We start from the raw sequence: 14,594 nt of genomic DNA on the forward strand, positions 1-14,594 counted from the left end.
CAGTGCTTGATCTGCACATTTCTCCAAATCTGTTCCCATGAAGAACCAAACTCATCTACATTTTGGATGACCTGAGGCTGAGTAAATATCCAGCAAATTTTCATATTTGGGTGAACATTTCCTTTAAGCCCACAAGGTCAATTTAAAGTGGCTTTCAGAAAATATCCCAAAATATTGAGCCGCGCACAAACTCAACAGCTTCCACAAACATCTAGCCAGCATAATTAAGAGAGGTCTGAATCCAGTCAGGTAAAAATAAATCTGCCTAAGTAGAGTCCTGCTCTATGATTTGATGTATCTGCAGCTCATTTCTGTGTAAATAGCACATCCCGGCTCCCACCAGCACTGTGTTTAAGCCCAGGAGTCGTCGCCTCCTCCTGCGAGGGAGAATCCATTAAAATCCCCCGGGAATAGCGAGGTAGCACAGCTGCCGCCCCTGTGAGGCAGAAAAAGTGTTGTGTTCGCAGATTGTGTGTTATTGTAGTTTCTTCTTCCTCTTCCCCATTCCCACCCTCTCATCTGAATCTATCTGTGTGCTATATTCATCTGCATTTCCTGTTTTATTGTTATGTAGAATGGAACTTGGGCCATTACACTGCTTCAACTCATGCAAATGCTATCCAAACTAGCAATGCAACTTTTTGGTGCCAGAACAGAAATCAGCCCCCCACCCCCCGCTTGGAAATATGTATGTGTTAGTTTCATTTTCTCCCCTGAGAGCCGAAAGGTCTCCAGCAGAGTCTAAGCAGGAGAGTTTCACTTATACCTTTGCGCAAGACAACAAAAGTCTTATGATGTTCAACAAAAGAAAAGTAATTGAATAAAAGCCAGTGAATCAAAGCTTTCATTTGGCACACCTGATGCATTCATTTCAACATCTACAATGCCCACAGAAGAATAAGAGAAAGGCAGTGAAGAAACAACTCAGCCCTTAGTTTTCTGATGTATAATCAAGGAGCATTTCTTCTGGTTTCGCTCTGTCAATTACACCAATTTCAACTTGATCACATGTACTCTAACAGTGATGTTTTGTGAATTCAACCGATGTAAAGGCAATGTCAAACAGAACCTACTCAAGAAAATGAATCCTTTGAAAACTCTTCCCATCACCCCCTTGATTTGTGTGCACAGGTTAACATGCAGACGTGCATTTTGCAGCATAAGAAATAATATGATCATGAGTAAAGGCTGATTAAAGAGAGTTTGAAAGGGAGCAGATAGTATCATCAGGTTTGATCACATGTACTCTAATAGTGATGTTTTGTGAATTCAACCGATGTAAAGGCAATGTCAAACAGAACCTACTCAAGACATGAATCCTTTGAAAACTCTTCCCATCACCCCCTTGATTTGTGTGCACAGGTTAACATGCAGACGTGCATTTTGCAGCATAAGAAATAATATGATCATGAGTAAAGGCTGATTAAAGAGAGTTTGAAAGGGAGCAGATAGTATCATCAGGTGGCAGATGAATGAGATATAGAGATATTTTCTCATGGCATTGCTCTATGATTTTATGACATTAAACTCAAAGAGTTTAATGCTTACCATCTAACATGCTAATATGTACTATTACTAGCTAATAGCTAGTTATCTACATAGTACAATCTGATAATTCAGTCATGGAACACAAAAATCTATGAAATTGAATGAATTAAAGGTGCAGTAAGTAATTTCTGAGGAGTGCTGTTGATATTTGAAATTACTAAAACAAACACGCCCATCTCGACATTTTGATAGCTCCGCCCACACGCAACTGCCCCAACATGAATGGACACGTCCCCTTACTTGTGATTGGTGTGTTTAGGTGCTCGATTCAATTCATTAATAATCCTGTCAGGAAACCCTATAAAACATTTTAAGGCTACTTAATTAGGTCACTTAAAGGGGTCATATGATGCGATTTCAATTTTTCCTTTCTCTTTGGAGTGTTACAAGCTCTTGGTGCATAAAGAAGATCTGTAAAGTTGCAAAGACTAAAGTCTCAAATCCAAAGAGATATTCTTTATAAAAGTTAAGAGTCAACCACGCCTACCTAAAACGGCTCATTCTAACACGCCCCCACATGTCTACGTCACGATGTGGGAAGATTTGCATAACACCGCCCAAATGTTCACGCAAAGAAAGAAGGCGTAACTTTTATTCTCGCTATAGTATTGTTGCAATATTGTTGAAATTGTTGAAATTCTGTGGAAAAAAATACAGTCGTTTAACTTAATTGATTAATGTGGGACCGATGTACATGATTAAATCATGTAAATTCAAAACACTGTTTTTCAGTGAACAATAGTGAAGGACTATTTTAAGTTGTACAGTGTGCACCCAGCTTATGTTACAGTTGTATGAAGTAATTCATGATACTTTTAACCAACAATCTAGAGATAAAATGGATATTAGTGCATTCAAAAGGCATCTAAACGTCAGACAGTGAAAAACCCAAAAATCCTTATTTTTTTGTTCCTAAAATTTTTGTATCCTAAATTTTTGTTGTTGTTGTTCCCAGAAATTGGGAACTCTCCTGAGCATGTACTGAATACATGGCAACACTCTACAGTACACTCTTAAAAAGAAAGGTTCTTTATTGGCACCAATGCTTCCATGAAGATCCTTTAACATCCATGGAACCTTTCCATTCCACAAAGTGTTCTTGGATTTGTCCTTGGATTTTTAGAATGTTCTTCACACTAAGGGGGGAAAAAATGGTTCTTTTAAGGGCTGATCACTGCAATGTTCTTTGGGGAACCAAAAATGATAATAATTTTAAGAGAATGGAAACTTTCCAGTGCAAAAAGGTTATTTATAGTGGGAAAAGGCTCTTTAGATTATTAAGGTGTCCCTATTATGCCATTTCGAATATTGTCTTTTATGCAGTGTCTAATGTAGCTGTATGTGAATGCAAACAATCTGCAAAGTTGTAAAGCCGAAAGTGTAAGATAAATAAAGTTATTGTCTCCCAAACGAAAGAGTCGACTCTGAACTGTGGAAACGAGTCGTTAGTCATTCAAATCCCAATTCCGTGATGGCTACACGTTACGGGGTAACGCATTTGCATAATGCACTCCTTTGTTCTACGTTGGCCGGCCACGAACAACTTGACCCGCTCTAAAATGCATAATTTTACTGTTGACTGCTTCTCTAATCTCGGGGAGTTCAACGTGGGATTCGCAAAACACTTGCTCCTGATAGATGGCTCAGTACCCAGTTTATATAGACCAGCTGGCTCCACTGAATCTCAACATGTAAGTATGATAAATAATAGATTCAAAATTTGGAAAAGAATTGTTTCCGACAAGCGCTGTATGCGGTAGACCAATCATAACAGACTGTGCCATCTGACCAATCAGAGCAGAGTAGGCTCACGGAAAGGAGGGTTTTAGAGAGACTGAATCTTAGAACTGCTTCGAACTAATTGTTTGAGAATCGTTGGAAAATGAGGTAATATTAAATGCATATTTTGAGAAAATGAAAGCATTGTTTGACCTTGCATGCATGTAAACCTATTGTAGGAGACTCCCAAAACAATATCAAGAACCTTAAAAATGGCATAATGGGGCACTTTAAAATGTTCTTTAGACTAAGAAAAAAATGGTCCAAGAACTGATGACAGAAAGGTTCTTCAGGCAACTAAAAATGGTTCCCATTGAAACCTTTATTTTTAAGAGTGTAGAGTGTTTGTGACTGAAGAAATTTACTGGTACATTTGACTTTTACTATTGCACCATCTCCCCTGCTTTGTTACTCCCCAAACCTGCATTCAGCATGTTTCATGTGCTCTCAGTTCTCAGCCAAACAGCTCTTCTTTCCTTCCCTCACCAGTTCTGTCTGAAAGGAATCAAAGAGCACTTTCCCCTCCGCAATTAATTATTCTTTAATGGAGCGCTCAATGGGAATAAAAGCAGTCGGCATCAATAATTAAGCAGAAAAACAATACAAAACAAACATGAAATACAACAACTCTGACATTTTTTACAAGAAAGTGTCTGGATTAGGTTTAGCACCAATCCCTCTCTGTTTTTGCTTTGTTTCACGACATCCATCCTTCAATAAAATCGAAAGCAGCCTCCTTTATCCACAACTACAGTAATATTCTCTGGCCTGTCTTGTCTAAGGATGACGGTTATGTGCGAAGAAGCACCAACCTCTCTCAGACCCTCGCCGTGTAGCAGGACAAACTCCTGCTGCAACAAACTCTCAGCCGCATCCACAAACACACATTTGGGCAAGGGAATACAAATTAACCTGAGGTGCCATCAGCAATTAAGCCTAATTTCAATAACATTTAAGCAGTTCATATTTGTGTGCATTCTCATTAGCGTAATCAAGCGACAACAAATGTTATCCTGCATGGTAATAGCTGTCATCCCGCGTGTGTGGAGAAATTGTGCATCAAGATTCGATTTGGTTTCTCTCATCAGCATCCAGTAGGACGGCTAATATCCCATACCGATCTGAGAGAGAGAGCCGAGTGGGACGCATAAGTTGCGAACTCAGCGATGGCCGTCAAAAAAAGCTCTATTGTTTGGATTTGGGCTCCTAACAATGTTATCTCTCCAATGATGAAACACCACTTTTTTTGAGAGACCCTACATTAATATTCCTAGTGGCAGCATAAAATAGGTAAAGATGGATTCCATGCAAGACAAAAATGAAAGTGCGGGATCAAGCAGGAATCTTTAAAGAGACGATGCCGATAGAATGCCACACTATAGGTTTAACACATTCACAGACTACCGAACAAAAGAAAATCCAATTTCAAACTGGTCATGAGAAACAACTGCAGAGTCATTTATTTTAAACATGCATTTCTGGTGGTGCAGTACCGGCCCGTTTGTGTGTTGATTACACATAAATGGGGTATTTATAACCGCACTGCTAAATGAAAACCAATCACCAGGCAATAACTATTACTTTTCTGCAAGAATTGTAATCATTTGAAGACCAAGTTTGCAAGCAATGCTATGTTATATGCCTTAAAATTAAATACCCATATTATAAGTGATCAGAAAGAAAAAAATGAAGAAAAAGTGAGCAACCAAGCATGTTTGATCTTCTGTTTGCCATCTGTTATGTTCTCTATGTGCATTGTGTTATCATTGAGACACTATTATAGTTTTTATTAATATTTTGAATCAGTTTTTGTCTGCATTTTTTTTTCATTTTAATTTTAGTTAAAAGTTTATTTATATATATATATATATATATATATATATAGTCTGTTACTTACTTTTGTAATAAAAAATGTAATTAATTTATTAATTAATTTAATTTATTTTATTATTATTTCCAGTGGAACATTTTTTACTTTTTGCTTTACAATGAGATTTTGAAGAGTTTTGAAGAGAATGACATTTCTGATCACTGAAAATCCTGATAAAAATATCTTTATTTGTATTTCAAAGATGAACGAAAGTCGTATGGGTTTGGGAAGACATGACGAGAGAAAATTATGACATTTTCATTTTTGAGCAAACTAGCTTTCACAGTAATCTTGTTCAAAACAGATAAAAGTTTCTCACAGATTACTCTCCATCAGGTCAAATGTAACGTATTGACTTCCAAAATCTCCCGGATTAAGTCTAGCCTACAGTATGTTATCAAAGATCTGCTGGGCATCTACTAAACTGGCTCTTTCGGTATGATCCACCAGTCACCTCCTTCAGCCTGTTTGCCAAAGCGTTTAATTACGTTATAGTCTTCACACAATAATGCTGTACTGGCCTCTGGTCTGACCTTTCTCTGATAATCCTGCCCTCCAGTCAAACTATCACCCAGAAACAGCCTGCAAATCCTCGCCCAGAGACACCCAAAAACCTGCTGCTCGCCCATTCCTCATTCCTTCTGCTGTACGTATGTCTCTTTTGAAGACAAAGGGCATTGTACAGACTCTTCACCATTATGAAATTCCTCCGCAGTAACAGGTTCCCAGTACGAATAGCTGCTCGTAGCAACCGACAGCTTGTCTGCGGACATTACAGAGCTCAGCGAGTCTGCACTGACCACACAAATGCTGATTGTATCTGCAGTGCAGATCTGTAGACGAGCAGGAGGATTTCTTGAGGTGTAATAATAATATCCAGCTGTGCTTAAAGTAGAGGGGACATTAAAATAAAGCTACATTGTGTTTCTGTGAGTGGAATGGGAGAGAGTGGAAGTCAAATCAGCTGATGACAGTGTTATGCAGGTAAACTCTCACAGCAACATTAAGATTTTTTGGGGGGATTTTTTTTTTTTAAATGGGTTTTTAACCACATCAATGTTAGCTAAAACTGAAACCATTAAAAACAAGAATTGAAATAAAATTAATTACAATTAATAAAATAAAAAGCTATAACTAAAAAAAACAAAATAAAATCTATAAATACGAAAAACCATTAAAAACATTAACTGAAAAAACTCTAAAATAAAATACAAAATAAAATAAAAGAAGAGAAATACTAAAACTACAAAAACTATAAATATAAAACTAAATATAAATAAGCTTATTTTATTTCAGCTAGTTCATAGTTACGAACGAGGATTAGGGCCAAGCAATAATAAAAAAATAAAACCATCTCGAGAGTAAAGTCGTTATGTTTCAAGAAAAAACGCATTAAATTTCGAGAAAAAAAGTTGAAATAAAATGTTGAGAATAAACTCATTAAATTACGAGAAAAAAGGTGTTAAATTTCGAGAAAAAAAAATAGTAAAATTTTGAGAAAAAAGTCGAAATAAAATGTTGAGAATAAACTCATTAAATTACGAGAAAAAAGTCGTTAAATTGCGAGAAAAAATTCTTTAAATTTCAAGAAAAAAAGTCGAGAATAAACAAACTCGTGTCATGTTCATTTCATCTCGTTGGACGGTGTTATTCAGCGTCTGCAGTGGCGCAGGTTGGAGAGTAATGCACTGGGGAGCAGCGATGATACGATCGACTGGGTTCGAGACCATCTTTTGCCAAACTTGCTTTTCTTCCTTTTCAAATATCACATCGGAAAAGTGGAAATCAATTGCTTAACGAGTGTTTAATAATAATGCATTAATTAAGGGTATGTAGGCTATAAGGAGGGCTTTGTTGTCCCAATAAGGCAGCATTTATTTAATAATTTCAATAAATAAAATAATTGTTATTCAAACCAATGTCATTATTGCATCCTGTTAATGTACAACGATACTGAGGTGCAAATAGTATCTGCCACTATTTATAAGCATAAATAGCATCTAATTAGCTACTATTTACATTTATTGCAAAGATCTGCTACTTTTACTTAACGTAAATAGAATAGCACCATAAAATGCTGCTGTTGTCACTTAGTGTAAATAGTACATATAACTATTTTCACTGTAAATAGCAATGGCAGGGGTGTCCAAAGTCGGCCCGTGGATGAATTTCAAACGGCCCACAGCTTGTCTATTGAAATGTAGGCTATTATATGTGGCCCGCCAATCATAATTTACAAATCATGCAGTTTCACAATGTCAACACAAGGTGACAGCACTAAATTTTAGGCCAGATGTATCAGTAAAACGTGAGTGACAACAACAATTTGATAACTCATATGCGCTGTCATTTCTTTAGCGCACCGAAAGCAGAAGAGTGCTTCTCGTGTGAAGCGCACTGCACGGATCATTATTAGCTCTGCCTAAAGACAGCGCAGCGCGAGCTCAGAACAAATGCGTTTACTCGCAGGTCTCGATCAGGCGACCACTGAACATCGCTGTGAGAAGCGTTTGAGTTTGGAGCTGAGCTCTCCGATACAAACCACAGATGTCACAGTGATTTAAACTAGTTTAAAGGCAGATGAAACCGCGCTGCCATTCTCAACAACACTGACGTGGAAAACAGGAGAAACCCTGTGTGACAACAATGCAGTTAGAATACTTTTCAATCCACAAATTAATATTTACAATGGATTTACTGTAGTAACACTAAACCTACCTAATTAATACATTATTATTAAACACTCGTTAAGCAATTGATTTCCACTTTTCCGATGTGATATTTGAAAAGGAAGAAAAGCAAGTTTGGCAAAAGATGGTCTCGAACCCAGTCGATCGTATCATCGCTACTCCCCAGTGCATTACTCTCCAACCCACCCCACTGCAGACGCTGAATAACACCGTCCAACGAGATGAAATGAACATGACACGAGTGTGTTTATTCTCGACTTTTTTTCTTGAAATTTAACGAGTTTTTTTTTCTCGTAATTTAATGAGATTATTCTCAACATTTTATTTCGATTTTTTTTCTCGAAATTTAACGAGTTTTTTTCTCGAAATTTTACGACTTTTTTCTCGTAATTTAATGAGTTTATTCTCAACATTTTATCTCGACTTTTTTTCTCGCAATTTAACAACTTTTTTCTCGTAATTTAATGAGTTTATTCTCAACATTTTATCTCGACTTTTTTTCTCGCAATTTAACAACTTTTTTCTCGTAATTTAATGAGTTTATTCTCAACATTTTATTCGACTTTTTTTCTAGAAATTTAACGAGTTTTTTCTCGAAACATAACGACTTTATTCTCGAAATTTAATGAGTTTAATCTCAACATTTTATCTAGACTTTTTTCTTGAAATTTAACAAGTTCTTTCTTGAAATTTAACGACTTTAATCTCGAGATGGTTTTATTTTTTTATTATTGCTTGGCCCTAATCCTCTTTCGTACATAGTTCATACAGCTGGTTCATTATTTTTTTCGTTTAACTTTAAGTATTAAAATAAACAAACTAAATAAACTAAAACCTAAAACTTTATAAAAAAAACTATAAAAAAGTTTTAAAAAATAATAAATATTACTAAAACACACAATAAAATTACTAAAACTTGAAAACACATAATAAATTATATAATTATATTTTATAAAAATACAAAAAAATAAATAATTGTAATATATATTATATACAGTAATAGCTTTTTTTCGTTTAACTTTAAGTATTAAAATAAACAAACTAAATAAACTAAAACCTAAAACTTTATAAAAAAACTATAAAAAAGTTTTAAAAAATAATAAATATTACTAAAACACACAATAAAATTACTAAAACTTGAAAACACATAATAAATTATATAATTATATTTTATAAAAATACAAAAAAATAAATAATTGTAATATATATTATATACAGTAATAGTATGAAATTACTAATTCACTTCTAATTAGTATTCAATAGTAGTAATTCAATTCAGATCTAATTCAAAACATTAACACAAACAATAATAAATATAACAATGATACTAAAATAGCATTGTTTTGAACAGCTGCACTCATCCACCAATGCAATCGGAACAATATAATTTCTAATAATTCCTGTTATTAGAACAGTCTTTGCATTATGTATATATGTATATATTGTTGTTTTATGCTTCTCTTAAGAAAAACAAGTAATATTATTACATACAGTGGCTTATTTTTTATAGATGTAAGTTTATTACAGAATGAATTGACTTTTGTTGAAATGATTTATTGTTGAGTTGACGCCTCTATTAAAATGCTTCCATTCTGAAGAATTGAGATGCTTTTATGTTTAATGTTGCGCTCTGCTCTCTCAGCGGGAAGCTTGTCCAGTCGTTAGCTCAATGTGGGTCGCTGGGTTTGGAAATTCCCTGTGCAGTCTGACAAGTTCACTGGCAGTCTTTCATGAGACGGCCAATTTATCCAACAACGCAGAGCCCGTCTTCATATGAATAAAACATCTGCCTGCACTGTGAGGCTGAAGACAGACAGAGGAACCAGCAGAACAAGTCATACAAACAGACGTGTCAACATGAAGCCCAGACATGGTTTGCCAATTTCTTTCTTTGTTTTCCAGACTTTCCCAGCAGTGGCACTCGTTCCTCAGAACAGATTGTACTTGACACAGAGAAGAGACTTTACAGGCAGCAAAAAGCATGATTACAAAATGGACCGTTTTAACTGGCACAACAAATTGTTCTCCAGCATGATTTGAGAAAGATCCAGATTTATAGATCTTGCACTTCAGTGGGAGTCTGTACAAAGAGTCACATGATCAAAGTCACTCATTTACTCACCTGATTGGTGACCTAGAAACAGAACAGAATACACTGTCATAGTGTTTGTTACTTTTGCATTTTTAAAAATCCTAAAAGGTTCTGTTTATTTCAAGGTTTAAATTAGATTTGGAATTCATGTGGTTTTAATGTGGTCTAAGAGTTTTGAGCCACTGTATATACAGCAAAAGTAGACCTATTTTTGCACTATACAATAAATGCAGTGTTGTTTTAGTATTATTTATATATTAACATAGTATTTATTAACATTTCAAATTAGCTTCATTTTAAAGTTTCAGTAATTTTGTTGTGCTTTTGTCATTTTTATTTTTTTAATATTTAATTTATTACTTAATATATTTAATATGCTTTAATATATTATTTAATATAATTTATTATAAATATATTTAGCTTTAATTTAGTGCTATTTTAGTATCACATACACTATCATAATATTTATTAACATTTTTAATTAGCTTTTATTTTAAATAATTTTAGTTTTCATTCAAAATTTTAGTTTAAATGTCAGAAATTTTGTTGGGCTTGTCATTTTTACTTTTTAAAATATTTATTTAATTTATGACTTAATATATTCAATATACATTAATATATTATTTAATATAATTTATTATAAATATTTAGCTTTATTTTAATCCAGTTTTAATTGCCGTAATTTTAGTACTTTTATACTTTATTTTATTTCAGGTCAAGTTTTTCATCTATTATTTATATTTTACTAGTAACACTTTATTTCAAGGTGTCCTTGTTACACGTTACATGCATTTACTGTTATAATAACAATTAATTATGCATAATTACATGCAAGTAACCCTAACCCAAACCCTAAAAATAAAGTGTAACCGTTTTATTTCAGCTTTATTTCGATTAACACAAATTAAATGTAGGATTTACTTAACAGGATAACAAATCCAATTTAATGTCAGATTTTAAAGTAGAAAGACTGAATTAGTGTTTTCTTGTAAAACGTACTGCAAAAATCTGCATCTCTCTTTTTTATTTACAACTTTGAAAAATTATTTTTTTTACAGTGTACTAGTAAATATTTCCTATTATTTTTGAAAGCCAATTTCTGCGTAGACAAATACCTTAAAACCTTATGGTATTTTTTTACAATAAAACAATTGCACAGCAAAAAACAAACAGGTACTGTAAAAGTTACCATTTTCCAACAAATATAAATTATAAACTGTAAAAATTAACAACTATTAACACATATGTGAAACTTTGTAACACTGTCACGTAAGATACATGTATTGATCGCTCTACAGATTTTATGTATATTAAGAGTTGTAATTGGCTTAACAGACCCACATAACAGTGAAACAATCTCTCGTCCCCTATATTACTCTTTAAAGAAAGAATAGCTACATTTTGGTCTCTGACATGAAAACCGCCAGACTCGAGGAGAAACAGAAAGGCGACAGTATGAAGACTGCTGCGGGCATCACATTTGCACGAGGCACGAGGTTGTTTCTTATCTGTTTGGAACGGCACATCTGTTCAAAACAAGCCGATCAAAAAGCGCCATTTAAAGAAATGCAATCAAAAATGTTTAGTTTGCCGTGACAGAGACGCTGCCTTCATCTTCAGCAGCACAAACACGGGCTTTCTTCCACCTCGCAGGAGACAAGGAGGACGCCATCCTGCAAACACGACAAGGCGTCCATGCTTTGTGGAGATCACAATTATTGTCACCCGTGTGTGAAAATATTATGTTTGTGAAGAGCTGCTACCTGTGTCTCCGGTAATAAGTTGGCTGGCAAAAAATAGAGCCAAGAGTTGGAGTGAGACAGCAGACGTGACACAGACGAACACAAAGAAAAATGTGACAGAGACTTCTGGAACAATGAGGAGATATTTCAAAACAACTTCAGAGCGTCTTCCTGCACACACTGACTCTGAATGCACATTGAAGAGCTTCACACACAAAAATATTCTCCCCGCCAGCTTCTAAACAGCACACATTCATACATATATCACTTACCTAAACAGACAACATTTCAGTGGCTTATAATAATAACCCAAGGAAATCTTGGTCACACTTGGTCCAATTCTCACTATCAAATAACTATGACTTCTACCTAAAAAAAATCCTAATTTGTTAATAGTTAATAAGGTTGTTGTTAAATTAAGGGATTAAGGGATCTAGAATATGGTCAAGCAGAATAATAGTAACAGCCAATATACTAGTAATATGCATGCAAATAAGCAACTAGTTAATAGTGAGATTAGGCCCCTAAACTAAACTATTACCAAGGTTAATGACTAAAGCAAAGCAGCCCATAAGACAAAAAACTATATTTTTTCTGGCCATAATATATTTTAAATATATGCTAACAATATGCTGAAAACAGTGAAGCTCAATGAAATATAGTTTTAATTTGAAAATACATTTAGTTACAATCATATACCAATATATATATATTTTTTAAATACAGGTACAATTTCAGTGGCAAGAAAATACATTTGCAATACATTTGCAATCTTACAGTATAGCCCACATTTAAGATAAATGCAAATGTGGATGGAATAGCCTACTATTTACAATGATTTAATAATGTTGTTATAGATAACAAATAAGGTTTTCTTCAAATGTGACATATGTGAATGTATTTTCTTGAAATATATGGAAGGCAAAATATAGTTTTAAATGCTTACATTTTTTAAACTATATTTGTTAAAAATATACAAAAATGGCCAAACAAAATACATAGAGGTAGAAAATATATTTACATAATATATTTTAGAAAGAAAAAAATTGGGCAATTTTTTGTATAATCTTAAATATTTATTTATTTATTTATTTGTTTATTTATTTATTTTATATATGCATGCATGCATGCCATATGGGAAGGCTCTCAAAAATACTTTATTCTGACATAATAAATGCAGCAGCAATTAGCACACACAAAATAATAACACAGTTACAATGTGTGTGTAACTCAAACTGCATTGTTAAATAACTCCAAACTAATCAGAATGAACCATAACTGCTCTTTAGTCTGCATATGTGCTGCTCTCCTTCCAAATGTGTTCTCTTCATTAAAGTGAAGGTTTGGCAGATGTCACAAAAAAGCAGCCTGATCTAATATATTCATTGAACTCAGTTATTGTGCTCTGGACAGAAGATAATTTATAATAAAAAAAAAACTCAAGAACAAATATTAGAGAACTGATATTACAAAGATAAAGGGCAGGACATGCAATTTATTATGAATAAAATAGTTCAATACAAAATATTTAAATATTGTTAAATAAAAACAATAAAATGCCATTAAATTATAATAATTCAGCAAATTAAATTTGATTCCCAGGGAATGCATGAAGTAAAACTCTTGAAAAAAGTACACTTTAGCATAATTTTAAAAAGAGTACGTATTGCAGAATTAATATACTTTATAAGAATATACTTGTGTGAAATGAATGTAATGTTTTAAACACTTCAATGCATGTTAATTGCAATTAAATGAAAAAATAGTATAATGTGTTATACTTTAAATTTAGTTGTGTACGTTTTTTCTTTTCTTTTTTGGCCAGTAATCAAGTACTTGTGGTTTAGTTAGTCAACTGATTAAATTAAGTGTACATTTAAAGCACAACAAAAGACTAAAACTATTATCCAAAATGTACTTTAAAGTAAAACTTTTTTTAATTAGATATTATTACAAAGTGCTCTTTTTAAAAGCGTACTTAAGTGTGTTACGAAAGAGTCATTAAAAGTGTCTCTAAGGCCATGTCCACACGTACACGGGTATTTTTATAAACAGAGTTTTTCCTTCTTCTGTTTTAAAAAAAATCTCCGTCCACATGAAAACGCAAACGCATGCTATAATTTCGCTGTCTACACGATAGCACTGCAACCGGAGTTTTTGAAAATCTTCACCCTGGCAGGAGTTTTCAAAAATGTTCGGTTTCAGTGACCTGGTGCTGCGTTTGCGTGTGGACGAACGGCCAAACCGCGTAGAAAAAGCTGTGGTTTTAAAAATAACCGCGTTCGTGTGGACAGGGCCTAAGTCACTTAAGTGGCTTTTTATTTCATTATTTTATTTATAGAATATCTTTTTCACAAGGTTGCTTAAATGTATACAAATAATGTAAGCGTACAATTAAACATAATAACATGCTAAATCAAACTGACATTAAAACAGATGACAAAACTGATTTGCACAAACTCAACAAGACTTGACAGCTGATACACCACCAAAGCCTTTTCAGCTGGTAATTGGGAAACCTTATCAGTCTGAAACGAGACGCGTCTTCATAAAGCTCTGCTAACGTGGACTAGATTTCACGCTAAGCTAGGCCTGGGCGATAAAACGGTATCGATATTTATCGACGGTACACCTTCTTCGATAACGATATAAAAAATGTTCGATGTAGTGCACGATATAGGCACGTGCTCTGATTTTTGTTGTTTGTCTCAATAAATTGGGTTCATTTAAAAATACAGTGTTTAAATTTTAAAAAAAATTATATTGCTCTTTGCTTTTAAAAAGGTTATTAAAAATGTCAATAATTATCGATACCGAACGATATGAAACATTATATCGTTGATAATTTTTTTAGCTATATCGCCCAGCCCTAC

At 33.8% G+C, this 14,594-nt stretch overlaps 1 long non-coding RNA gene across 1 annotated transcript in view; it reads left to right on the top strand.

The window, feature by feature from the left end:
* The first annotated feature begins 2,768 nt into the window (after positions 1–2,768).
* LOC107726075 (uncharacterized) overlaps positions 2,769–14,594 on the top strand; it is a 17,313-nt gene continuing 5,487 nt past the window's right edge. The window contains exons 1-2 of the long non-coding RNA XR_001638219.1: positions 2,769–2,830; positions 8,012–8,014. This is a non-coding gene — a long non-coding RNA (uncharacterized LOC107726075). The remainder of the gene's footprint in view (positions 2,831–8,011; positions 8,015–14,594) is intronic.

This window comes from Sinocyclocheilus rhinocerous, unplaced genomic scaffold (assembly GCF_001515625.1).
Source record: "Sinocyclocheilus rhinocerous isolate Xijiao unplaced genomic scaffold, SAMN03320098_v1.1 scaffold1297, whole genome shotgun sequence".
Lineage (NCBI taxonomy): Eukaryota > Metazoa > Chordata > Actinopteri > Cypriniformes > Cyprinidae > Sinocyclocheilus > Sinocyclocheilus rhinocerous.